Here is a 13,391-nt window from a genome sequence, read left to right as displayed (position 1 = left end):
CTACACTGCTCTTTCCATACATAAAAATCTAATGCAGATTATCTGCAATCATGATTTTGATGGGGGGGAGGGATTAAAGTCTCAATAACCAGGGGTTGAGGGGGCAGTCCAGGGACTGGAGATGAGAGTCAGGAAATGTCCAGAGTCCCAGACAGCCTTCCAGGCCTGGGCAGCTGTGGACCCCAGTTCTAGGGGATTGTTTTCCAATCCAAGGGAAGCCTTTGGCCTTGAACTCTCTTGGACCTCCTAGCTAAGAGGCTGGGGGGAGACGGGTACTTTTGCTCCCTTTTCAGACTGACTACTCCTGGAAGAGGGAGGTGGCGAAGAGTGCCCTCATGGGAATTTATGCTAGTATGGCCGATCACTCTCACCTGAGGATGCTCTTGTCCCATGTGAACGAGATTACAAAGAAGGTTTCATCCTCCCAGGTGATCTCACTGGTCTGTGGGCCCCAAGTCTGGCTTGGCTGCCTTCTGGGAGGGGGTGCCTCAGGGGCACTCGGGTGGCTGGGCATCTAAGGGAGGCAGATCAGTGAGACAGGTATCTGCCTCCCAGGTACCCTGCCCCCTGGAGCTTCCTCTATTCTAAAAGAATGGAGGATGGGGGATGGGAGGCCTGCTGCTCTTCCATTGTGACCCAGCTTCCTTTCTGGCCACAGGCTATTTCTCTGAAGCTACTTAAGCAATGGCATCATGCAGGTCTATCTGGCCACCAAGGCTTGGACCAGGTGGACTTTCAGTATACCTACAAAGCAGAGCTCACTGTTAATCTGGTGAGTTGGAGGGGTTTTTCTGAAGTAGGAAGGGCTTTCTGGGGCTGCCTTCACCCAGCCACTGGACAATCTGGCTGCAGCCTCCTTGCAATCAGCAGGGATGATTTCCTTTCTGGAACTCCTTCAAGAGAACAGGTTGGGGCCCGGGGCCCTGGGCTCCCTCCAATGAGGGGTACAATGAGTAGAGGGTGTGGGGGGGTCAGGTGACACAGAACAATCAAGAGTGAGACTGAGTATTGGCCTGGGGTGGGGTAGGGTGAAGATCTTCCTCCAAACCCGCACTATTATTCCTTATCAGAGTTGTGGGAAGTTCTAGATTCCTGTGGGGTGGCGGTGGGGTGTCCACACTGCATGGGTCTTCACTTGGAGTCTGACAATTTTTTAGAAATTTTAGATCTAATAAACCCTGGCACTTAGACCCTGGAGCAAGAGGGCTTGGGGGGGGGGTCTTTCTGGGGCCTAGTCTGGGATTGGGGGTGTGTGACTACATAGTTTGTGGTTCCATGTTGCTTGGGGGAAGGGGCACATGCCCTCAGTAAAATCAGTCGGGTTAAAATCTCATGCCAAGGCGCCAGGCAAGATATTCCATTTAGTTTGGAGGGACAGTGTTCCACCCATCATGGTTAGAACCAGACTTGGCTTAGAAGCTTGGACTTGAAATCTCTCCTTGGTGTTCTTCTGACCAGTTGTTTCATTTTTTGGGAACCCCATCCTGAGCGCCTTGTTGGTATTGGGCAGGTGATCCTTAAGTGAGAGTCACTGGATTCTCCTTTACCTGCCTGCCAATGACTGTGCTCTGGCATCTCAGTTAGGCTGGGCCATGCCTGGGACCCTTGGTCAGAGTAGATGAGATCCCATCTCAGAGATCAGCCCTGGGAGCCCACTGATCACTGGAGTGCTCTTGGCCTTTTCCTGGTCGGGTGGCACCTGCACATCCTAGATACATGACTGGGGGATGGATTTCCTCATGGGAATGAACCCAGAGGGAGAGGGAGGGTGGACATGAGAGGTTCTCGGGGTCAGAGTGACAACTGAGGGAAAGCAGGCAGGAGGTCCATTAGGACTGGTCATGGGCCCAAGTTCTTAGCCCCAACCCTGGTTTTACCCCACACTGAGCTTATCCTCTTAGCTGTGGACCTGGGCTCTATGCCAGGTTGAGGTCATTCTCTTAGGTGTGGGTCTGGTGGTGGGCCTGGACTCTAGACCAGGCTGAGCTTATCTTCATCAGTGGGGGACCGATCATTTGGCTTCTGGCTCTCCTGGGGCTGGGCTGCCTGTCCTCCGTCTTTCCTGACTTTTCCCTTCTGTCCATCTCAGGTCCATCAGGACAGAGGCAGGTTCCTTCTTGTCTCTGTGGTCAGCAGATATTAGTGGATCACTTACTGTAAAACAGACCCTGTGTCAGACCTGGCCCCACCCTCAAAGACCTCTGGGGCCATACTGGTTTGATCTCAGCAGATGTCCACAAGTGCTTGCTGAATCCCAGCTTGTTGAAGTTCCAGAACTTCCCAGAGAATGGCAGTTGGTCCTTGCACCTTCCTTTCAACTGCCTTTGGACATTGGGACCCTTTCTGGGGGTCTTCTGCTGGGTCCTTTCTCATTGTGCCTTGCTTTCCCCAGCGAACTGAAGTCATATTTCAGTGCTATGGACAACCAGGAACTGACTGACAAGACTGTCCAGTGTTTTGTTTCCTCTCCCTCCTCCAGAAGAGGAGAATGACCAGGTACAAGTGAGTTCTGGTCTCAGACCTTCTTCTCTGTTCCATGGTGGACATTTGTGCTGACCTTGGTCCTAAATCTGACATCTTCATTCACCTCTGTTCTTCAGGTTGCAGCCTTCCTGAGACCTGGGCTGGGTCAGGCTCCTTGACTGGGGGAAGGGCCCAGGGGATGTTATCTTGATTGTAGGCATTGTTGACCTTGTGACTAGCCCTTTGGATCATGAACAAACCCTTTTGGAAGAAACATGGTTCAAGGGAGCCATATCAAGAGAGTCCCCCCAGGTCCCTTGGTCTGTCACAGAGAGAACCCCCATCCCTCTCTTGAAGTCCCTGCACAAGGGCATATTTACAACCTACTACACAAGAAGCAGTCTGGGGAGGTGGGGGCCCTGAAGATCACCTTCCTTTCTCTGCTCATGGCAGTGAAGATGAACCTGGCTCACGTCTCCCTTTCCAGCCTCTGTCAGGCTTCACTAGCTAGAGTGGACCTCAGTTCACTGAGTCATAGCTGACAGATGGAAGGACCCTCCACATCATCTGCTCTGGCCCTTCATGTGACAGAGGAAGAAACTGACACCCCCAGCATTTAAAGGACTCCCCTGGGTAGCCTCCTCAGTTCTTCACATCAGGCAGAACAAAGGACCCCAAGGTTTTGGCCCCTGCCAATGAATGACATGAGTCCCATGCATTTTTTTCTTGGTCTCAGATGTTGTATAAGAATTCCATAGCAGCATATTGATGAAGCTGATGCAAAGCATTTTATTCCAAGAGATGAACCACAAGGGCATTCAGGAGACTTTTCACGTGAATGTCTGGAAAGAGTCCTGAGGTCCTCTCCCCACTGACCAAAGAAGCCACCCTCCATGGTGGCCTGCTCTTGGAGCAGAGCTAGGCTCCTCCAAATGTGTCTGGTCTTCTGGCTGGACTTTCATAGCTTCAGAGCATGGGGGACCTTGCCAGTATGGGGACTCTGAGCTCCAAAGGGACTCTCCCCCTGACAAGGTTGGGGAAGGAGCACCAGGCCCTCTATGCTTCCTCACCTCCTTTCCTGACCAGCTCCTTAAGGAGATGCAATCAAAGAATGAATGGGAGAGAAGAGTGGTCAAGCTGAGCCTTCATCTACTAAAGAGTCTACAAGGAGGGTGTCACCCCCTGGTAAGTACAGGAGACCCCCCCCCAAGGCCAGTCAAACTCACAGCTTTGCAGCTAAGCTCCCATTTATGAGCCCCCATTGATGAATCCCCATCACTGAGTCCCTCATTGGCTGGGTAGGCATACATGAGCTCACAGACTGGGGCTCAACTCATTGAAAACAGGGATCAAGGGTTGGTCTCCCACCCTAGCTTATATTGATTATGCTTTTTTTTTAAAAAAGGAAATAAAAAAGTCTCTCTCAACTCCTATTGAGTAACAATTAAAAATTAAATTTGATAATAAAACTTCCCTCCCTGGCCATACATTGGGAAGTTTGCGTCATTACTTACCTGTAGTCCTTCACACCTCTCTTGGAGGGTGAAGAGTTCACATGGTCTCAGGTCAGTGTCATTCTCTTTGTCCTTTGGTTCCCCTTGCCCCACTCTATATCAGGTATCCATGTTTCCCATTTCCTTTAGAACTGTTCCTTTTCATCAATGATACCCCATTACCCCCATATGCCACAGGTTGATACTCTTAGGAAGGCTGATACCCCTTAGTTTCCAGGTTTGGGGATAGTCCATACTTGTTAAGTCTGGTTTGAGGTTTGCTGAACATTGATGGATGTTCAGAGAATTCTGACTACCCTGATGGGCAGGAGCTAATATACTCATTCTGCAGATGAGGAGACTGAGTTGGGGAAGTGCCTCATCCTGGATCCCAGAGTCAGTCTAAGGTAGATTCTAACCTGGCCATTTCCGATCACCTCCTTTTGTCACCCAAGGTCTATGCTTCTCAGTGTTTTTTTTTAATAGGTGGATTTTTTGGAATGTCAGCATGGAATAACAGACACATGGCTGACCACAAACCATCAAAAGATGTCACTTATAACCATTGCTTAAAGTCCTTTGGGGACAGGCAAGTGATGGAGTAGTGGGTGTGGACACACTGGAAGCCGTAGTCACAACCCTGCACAGAGGCCTCCCAGATCATAGGTTCGTTTCCCCACTGAAAGCAGAAGTGAGATCCAGCAGCTCCTGGGTATCTGAGTACCCCTTTTAAGGATCATACTGCTCACTTCCTGATGTGAAGGAAGGATTCAAAAGTTGCCCTAAATATTGTCTGCTTACCCAACCCTGGTTTGATTATTGTGGTAGGCAGGGAATCTCATAGTGTGATCAAGACACAAAAAGTCTACAAAACTTCTTCAAAAAGATTCCTTTCACCATAAGTGCATGGAATGTGAGCACACTCATAGCACAAGATCCATGAGACCTGAAAGATGCACAGCTCTTGTTGCAAGAGAACTCAGCAGGTACCATATTCAAATAGTAGCCCTCAGTGAAACAAGGCTGCAAATAAAGGCCAGCTTAATGAAGTTGGAGATGGATACACGTTTTTCCGGAGGGCCACAGTGAAGGGGAACACCATGAAGCTGGGGTAGGTTTTGCAAACAAACTAATCTAGTCAATATTCTTGAATGGCTACCAAAAAGGAGCCAAAAGGCTATGACAATGAGATTGCCACTTCCAGGAAAATGCCATACTGTGCAGTGCCTATGTTTTTACCATGATGACCACTGAAGAAGTTAAAGAAAAATTTTATGAAGACCTGGAGCCCTTATGGTCCATGTACTAAAAGAGGGCAAGCTTATAATTCTGGGTGATTATAATGATAGTTAATTCAGATTACCAGACCTGACAAGGAGTCCTTGGGAGGAATGGAATAGGAAACAGCAACAGCAGTGGTCACCCACTTCTGAAGACTTGTGCATCTCATGACTTTCTCATTGCAAACGCTGTCTTCTGTTTACCTAAACTCAATAAAACTTCCTGGATGCACCATCCTCACAAACATTGGCATCTAATAGACTATGTGATTGTAAGGAGAAAAGACAAACAGGATGTGAGAGTGACAAAGGCAATGTATGGTGCAGAAGGCTGGACTGATCATAGCCTCATCCTCTCTAAGCTAAATATTCACATTCAACCAAAGTAGCAGCCCCAAGGCAAAATTAATACTAGAAGAATTAATGTCAAGAGATTAGAGTGTCTCTCTTAGTGGGAACAATACACTGCTAATTTGGAAGGAAAACTGAGCCAACACACAGTTGGCAAGAATGTAGTAGAAGTGTGGGCAGCTTTCAGAGTACTGGCATACAGCACTGCATTTACTTATCTGGCCCAGACAACTCGCATACACCAAGTCTGGTTTGATGAAAATGCTGGGGAAACACAAGCTACTAAATGAAAAACCAGAACTCCACAGGGTTTACAAGCAGGATAGTTGATGCGTTTCTAAGGAGAACGCATTTAATTCCATCAAAAGTAAAGTCCAAGAGAAGCTTAGAGAGATGCAGGATTCTTGGCTCAGAAAGAAGGCAGATGAAGGGGGCAGCTAAGTGGCACAATGGATAGAGTATTGGCCCTGGCATCAGGAGGACATGAGTTCAAATTTGGCCTCAGATACTTAATAATTACCCAGCTGTGTGACTTTGGGCAAGTCATTTTATTGCCTTGCAAAAAATAAAGAAAAAGGCAGATGAAATTCATCATTATGCAGAGAGTAACAAAGCAAAATGTTTTTTTTTTGATGTCCTGAAGGCTATTTATGGGTCAAAGACAGCATCTCAATTACTCAGTCCTGATGGTTCCATATTGATTAATCTTAGGGAAATGATCCTAGATAGTTTGACTGAACACTTCTATGGTGTTCTTAACAGACCATCATCAGTCATTACAGAAGCCACTATCTAAATTGAAGTCAATCTATCCCTAGCTGAAGTTCCAACTGAAGAAGTTTTGAATGCCTTGGGCTACTCTCAAGTGGCAAAGAACCTGGTGCTGATTCTTATCCAAGCTGAGATCTACAAGTTGGGGGATCCAATGGTTATCCAAGAACTGACTGAAATTTTTCAGGTTATATGGCATGAAGTGGCTATCCCTCCAAGAATTCAAAGATGACTCCATTGTCCATCTCTATAAAGTTAAAGGGAATAGATTGTCTTGTGACAATCACAGGAGAATTGCTCTTTAGTTATTGTTACTAAGTCTCTTGCCAGAGTCATCCTAGATAGTCTGATCCTTCACTTGGAAAATGGTCACATTCCTGAGAGCTAGTGGGGCTTCAGAAAGGGTTGAGGAACAGTTGCGATGGTGTATGCTGCCTGACAACTCCAAGAAAAATGCCAGGAACAGAACAGAGGTCTGTAAACAACATTTGTGGGCCTGACAAAGGGCTTTGATATCATCAGTTGTGAGGGTTTATGGAAAATTATGTCAAAATTTGGTTGCACAGCGATGCATGCATACATGCATAGCCTGGTTCTGGATAATGGATGAAATTCTCAAGATTTCCCAGTCACCAATGAAATGGAACAAGGATTTGACCTTGCTCTCATACTTTTTAGCATGATGTTTTCAACCATGTTGTTAAATGCCTTTATTGAGGATGACCATGGCCTCAAGGTCAGCTACTGGACTGATGGCAAATTCTTCTTATCTACAAGCCAAGACCAAAGTGGAAGCAGTATTGGTGTGTGATCTTCTGTTTGCAGAAGACTGTGCACTCATTGTAGCTTCTGAAGCTGAGATACAATAAATCATGGATCAATTCTCTGCTACTTGTGCTAATTTTGGTCTAACAATTAACACCAAGAAAACACAAGTGCTCCATCAGCCAGCACCACACCATCCAGATATGGAACCATCCATTACAGCAAATGGATAAATTTTAAGTACTGTGGGCAATAAGTTCACTTATGTTGGTGGTGTCTTTTCTAAGGAGGTACACCTTGACAATGAGGCTGACACTCACATTGCCAGAGCTAGCTCATATTTGGGAGGTTCTGAAAGAAATTATGGGAGAGAAGAGACTATCAAATTGAAGGTCTACAGAGCTGTTGTGCTGACCTTATTGCTGTATGCCTGTGAAACCTGGACAATCTACCAGTACCATGTCAGGAAACTGAATCGTTTCCTGTTGGGAGCCAGGGTCTCTAAGCTGTTTGTCACAATCGCGGCAAGAAGACTCAAGGCAGTCACACTGCCTGATGGAACAGCATTTCCTTCAATATAGGGATTCAATGTATACCCATATTTATAGGTCTTGTTGATTGCAAAACTTACTCATCCTAATAGTGGAATGACTATAAAGGAAGGATTTCAGAGAAATTCCTTGAATAAAAGATTGTGAACTCTGTCCAAATTTAACAGGATTGCCTCTCCCTGAGACATACAAAAGGCTTCAACATTATGAAATCTTTGGAAAATACAGCACTGGGGAGTTCCAGGGAGACATCAGAATATATACAGGGAAAACAGATACAAGATGGGTCAGATAGAATTCCAGGGAAATTAACAGTTTTGCCCCCCTTATCATATACAGGAATATATGATAAAGATGGTGAGAGAATAGTTAGTATAGGTAACCAATATGTGAACTCTAACAGCCTTAGTTTATTGGGAAAGAATAAAAAGTCTTAGAAACTGTGGCATCTACCAACAAGGGCTGAAAGGAAAATTGGTTATTGAAGGAGTCAACAGACAGGTAGACAAACATAACTACCTTCACTATAGGTTGTCAAGGGAGCATATGGAAAAACATTACATATGCGGCACAAAGACATAAAAGCATTCCATTAAACAAATTATATCAAAGATTATTATCAAGAAAGTTCTGTTCAATTAATAACTTTACTATGCAGCAACAAACTAGGCAACGGGCAGGTTGAGGTTGTCACGGTCTGAGCAGGGACAAGAAAATTAACTACACGATTGATAATCACAATTGTAACCACTACATGATCAGACTCGTACCCATATGAACTATATGATTAATGATGAAAATTGTACACTTTTATAACCAAGGAAATGATTTTAGTTTGCTTGTTTGATATGATTCTGAGACTATAAAAACAAATCTAAGCAGCTGACAGTCAGTCAACCTGCTCCTGCCTTTACCCACTTGTTGACTCAACTCATTTTGCTGACTATCCCTCCTGTAAGGTTCCAAGGACTACACGGAGGCTGGACCCCTGCAGCTTCCATTTAAATTGTTTTAGGAAGAGTCTGACCATCACTTGACAGAAAATACTAGACACTGAGGTCCTTTCTTGAACTCAGCTGCCTAGCATTCCAACATTTACAGAGTGCAACCATGATTGGCTGGAAGCATGTCATATGTACACTTGCCAAAAAAACTATTTTAGGGAGAATGCACTCAGGATAAATGCTTACAAGGGAATCAGAAGAAGTGATACTGAGACACCCTGAAGGTCTCATTGAAGAACTTTAGATTTGACTGTACAGCATGAGAGATTCTAGCACAGAACTACCCAGCATAGTGTGCCCTCAGGGCTGCACACTATGGGGAAGGCAGAATTGAAACAGCACAAAGGAAACATTTTAGAGTACCTATTTCAGGTGTTCACGTGGATTATTTGTGCTGTGGTAGAGTAGTAGGACACGCTATAATTTGTCTCAAACATGGTCATATTTGAGTGATAGTGATATCATTTTATCATGTTTGAGTAACAGTGATGTCATTTTGTTCTTCAATAATGGACAAGAACCAACCAACCAACCATCTCCTGCCTTTTTACCGCCATGGTAAGAAGACAAATAATCAGGCTGCTTTTATTCTACTCAATTTGGGATGGGTTGTGAGTGGCCTACCCTTAGAGATTATTCTTTTCCTGAGAAAAGAAAGCAAAGACACTCTCTCTCTCTCTCTCTCTCTCTCTCTCTCTCTCTCTCTCTCTCTCTATATATATATATATATATATATGTATATACATATATATGTATGTATATACATATATATATATATAATACACTTTAATTTTTCCCATTTTTAAGCTTTTCCCTCAGTTACATGTCAATTTTTTAACAATTTTTAAAAATTTTGAATTCCAAATTCTCTCCCTCCTTTCCTCCCTTCTTGAGAAAGCAGGGAATTTGATATAGTTTATACATATGCAACCATTTCTGTATTGGTTATGTTGTGAAAGAAAATATATTCCAAAGACACTATATAAAAAGTGAAAAATAGTCTGCTTTCATCTGCATTCAAACTCTTATTTCTCTCTCTGGGGTTAGATAGCTTTTTTCATCCTGAGACATTTGGAATTGTGTTAGATCATTCTATTACTGATAATAGCTAAGTCATTCACAGTTGGTCATTGTAGAATATTGCTGCCCTTGTGTACAATCTTCATCTGGTTCTGCTCACTTCATTTTGCATCAGAGCAGGTAAAGTTTTTTCAGGCTTTACTGAATTCATCATGCTTGTCATTTCTTAAAGCACAATAGTATTCTATTTCAATCAGATGCCACAACTTGTTCAGCTATTCCCCAATTGATGGACATTCCCTAAATTTTGAATTCTTTGCATCTATAAAGAGTCACTAAAACATTTTTGTACATATAGGTCCCTTTCCATTTTATGTTTTAATTTATGACCTAGTAGCAGTATTGCTATATCAAAGGGTATGCACAAGGTTAAAACCTTTTTTGACAGAATTCCAAATTGCTTGCCAAAATTGTTGAAAAAGTTCACAACTCGACCAACAATCCATTAGTCTCAATGTTTCCACATTCCCACCATCCTTTGTCATTTTCCTTTTCTGTCATATTAGTCTGTCTGATAGATGTGGACTGGTACATCAGAATTGTTTTAATTTGTATTTCTCTAATCAATAGCAATTTAGAGCACATTTTAGCATTACTATAGGTAGCTTTGAATTCCTCTTCTGAAAATTGCCTGTACAAAGCTTTTGACCATTCAATCAATTAGGGACTTAGGTTCTCTGTATATTTGAGAGGGGAGGTCTTTATCAGAGAAATGGACTGTAAAATTTTCCCCAGTTTCCTGTTTTCCTTCTAATCTTGATTGCAAAACCTTTTTAATTAATCAAAATTATCCATTTTATATCCTGTGGTACTATCTCATTTGATCAAACATTCTTCCTTTTCCCATAAATCTGACAGGAGAAAAATTCCGTACTCCCTTACCTCACCTCTGATATACCCCCTTTTCTGGAAATCATGTATGCATTTTGATCTTCTCATGGTGGATGGTGGGAATGAGATATTGGTCAACACTAGTTTCCACCAGACTGCTTCTAATGAAGTTTGCAAAGATAATTAAAGAACACTGGCATCTGGAAGGTAGGAATTCTCCCCAGGGTCAGCCAAGGTCAGGGGAGACTGTGTGGAAGCTGAGAATTAGCCTCTCTGCATCTCTTTAAAGGCTCCTCTTTGTACAGTTGATTAAGTTATTGTCTCAAGTCAAGGCAGTCAGTCAGTAAAAGGCCCTGGAGGTAAGAAGAAGATTGAAATCAGTCCCTACCCTCCAGGAGTTCCTGTGTCCCCTGGGGATCAGAGTACAACAGGTCAGTGTAGGCTGAGAGTCTGCATTGGAAAAGAGCTCTCGACGCTGAGGGGAACAGAACAGCATGAGTTGAGGCTCTCATGGGGAAGTCCAGGGTGAGGAGGTGACCCATGCCAACATCCTAATATATTTGAGGGGACACCAGGGAGTAGTGCCCTGGGTAGGGTTATCATGGTCCTTTCCAATTGCAGCCCAGCCTGAGTTCATACAGAACTGTATCACAGAAAAGTTGCTAATGAACAAGAAAGAAGAACTGGAGATCACCAATGAGAAGATGATTTACTCCCTGTCCTTCAAAATCTACAAGGTAACTGAGACAGTGGCCTGAGTTTGGGGCAGAGTCTGATACAGTTCTCATCAGCGCTGAGCCTCCCATGCCCATTGCTTCTCTCAATTGCATTGAGTTGGCAAACTTATGCTGGCACGCAGAGGATAGGGTTGAGTGGGGGAGGGGAAGGCCTTGGTCTTCCTGGAGGGGTCTCTGACTCTATCAGCACTAGCACTACCACGACCACTGCCACTATTACTACTCCACTACCACCACCAATATTATAACTACTACTGTTACTACTACTACTAATACTACTACTACCACCATTACTAGATAGTATTTATCATGTTAAGGTTTATATTGCATGTATTATATCACTTGACCTTTGTAACTATAAAAGATTGACTGCATTATGATCTCCATGAGACAGCTGGAGGTAGAGTGACTTTTCTTTCCATTGTTGAGGCAGGATTTACACTCACACCTTTCTGACTGCAGACCACTGGCTCTGTCTACTCAGCCACCAAGCTGCCATGACAGACCAGGTCCAGGACACTAAAGGAACAACCCCAGAAGGCCTCCTGGATCTAGGGTGCTTCTCCCCAGACTGTGTAGGAACCTCCAACCTTAAAGCCAACTTCTCACTGGGTAACTCAGAGGACTTTTGGCTGATGGATAGGAAGGGTATTGCTTGAGATTTTGCCTGGTTCCACTGTACCATGGCCGCTCTCTGTGCTCAGTCTGATTTCTTGTGGGTTTGGGAGGCTCCTGCTTCTGGGTTGAACATCACAGAGACCTAGTCGGGGCCAATCAGAACAAGAAGGTTTAGTTGACTCCAAAGGAGTCAGCCATGGCCTGTATTAGTTGAGAGGACCAGAGAGATCCCTGGTAGGAGGGAGTATCCAGACCTAGGGAGCTGGTAGTCCCACTGTCCCCTTCCTCAGTCAAACCTCAACAGAGTTCTAGGTGCCATGTTTGAGGAAGCACGTTGGGAAAATTGGAGGCTGTACACAGGAGAGCTAGGAAGATGATGAAAGTCCTTAGGGTCCCACTGTAGGAAGATCAGTTGAAGGAATATGGATGTATAGCCTGGAGAAGAGAAAGTTCAGGAGAATGGAAGGGGGCAGAGGGATGCCCCATAAACTGGTTGTCTCCAATTATGCAAAGGGCTGTCCTATAGCAGGCAGGCTGAGGAGCTATGGGTAAAAATTGCCAAGAGGTCAATTTAGGCTTGATTCTGGGACACACTTCCCTACACAATGAGCTCTGTCCCAAGTTGGAGTTGTGCTGCCAGTGACGATTCTGGGCCTTCACTGAGGCTCCTTACAGCCCAGTTCCTTCCCTAGCCTCACTAGGTCTGGGGAGAGTGGACCATGAAACTGATGAGGGCTCTTGACCTTTCTAGGATCTTGGGCCCCTTTGGTATCTGGGTGGTCTATGGACCTACTCTTCTCAGAAAACATTGTTTAAAAGTGTAAAGCAAAATCAAGAACTCCAAAGGAGACCAATGATAATGAAAGACATTGAAATGCCAAGCTGGCCCACCTAGGTAAAGAGCTTTGCTCTGGGTTCACTCCTATGAATAGATGGGCATGGGAAAAACTGAGGAGCTCATTGACGGCCTTTACCTCTGGGCTCCATTGGTCCCGTTCCCAGGTGGTGAACAAGGACGTTAAGGAAAGAGATCATCTTTGGAGCACAGGCGAGAGCCTGGGGTCCTTTGAACTTGCCCATGTCAAGGCTGCCATTATGTGGTTCAATACCACACTCAGGCTGTGGGGACGTGAACTGGAATTGAAGGTGGAGTGGTGGCAGGTCTTGTTAGTGGCCAGCTGCCTGGCAGGCAAAGAGCTCCGGGTGCTTGGCTCATTCAGGGAGGCTGCCACTGATGGCTGTCCTGGAGCACTGGCCTTGGCCATGGTCTCTGTCCTTCGCAGGTGCCGGAGATCCCGCGCACCACCTTTGCCTGCTCTCCACGACTCCTAGGGAAGTCTCTGGGGTCCCAGGGGAAGCTGTCCTCGGCCTGGCCGGCCCGTACCTGATGACCATCCTGACCTCCCTGCTGAGACTCTGAACAAGTAGGTGGATATCGGTTGGGGGG

At 45.0% G+C, this 13,391-nt stretch overlaps 1 protein-coding gene across 1 annotated transcript in view; it reads left to right on the top strand.

Moving 5' to 3' along the window:
- Positions 1 to 2,208: 2,208 nt before the first annotated feature.
- Positions 2,209 to 13,391, top strand: part of LOC141504059 (uncharacterized) — a 35,806-nt gene continuing 24,623 nt past the window's right edge. Inside the window, 3 exon segments of the mRNA XM_074208912.1 lie at positions 2,209 to 3,648; positions 11,211 to 11,326; positions 13,228 to 13,368. The gene's annotated coding sequence lies outside the window, so the exon portion shown is untranslated.

This window comes from Macrotis lagotis, unplaced genomic scaffold (genome assembly GCF_037893015.1).
Source record: "Macrotis lagotis isolate mMagLag1 unplaced genomic scaffold, bilby.v1.9.chrom.fasta BILBYCTG047, whole genome shotgun sequence".
NCBI lineage: Eukaryota > Metazoa > Chordata > Mammalia > Peramelemorphia > Peramelidae > Macrotis > Macrotis lagotis.
Note: the sequence above shows the minus strand (reverse complement) of the source record. Positions and strands in the feature narration are given on the sequence as shown.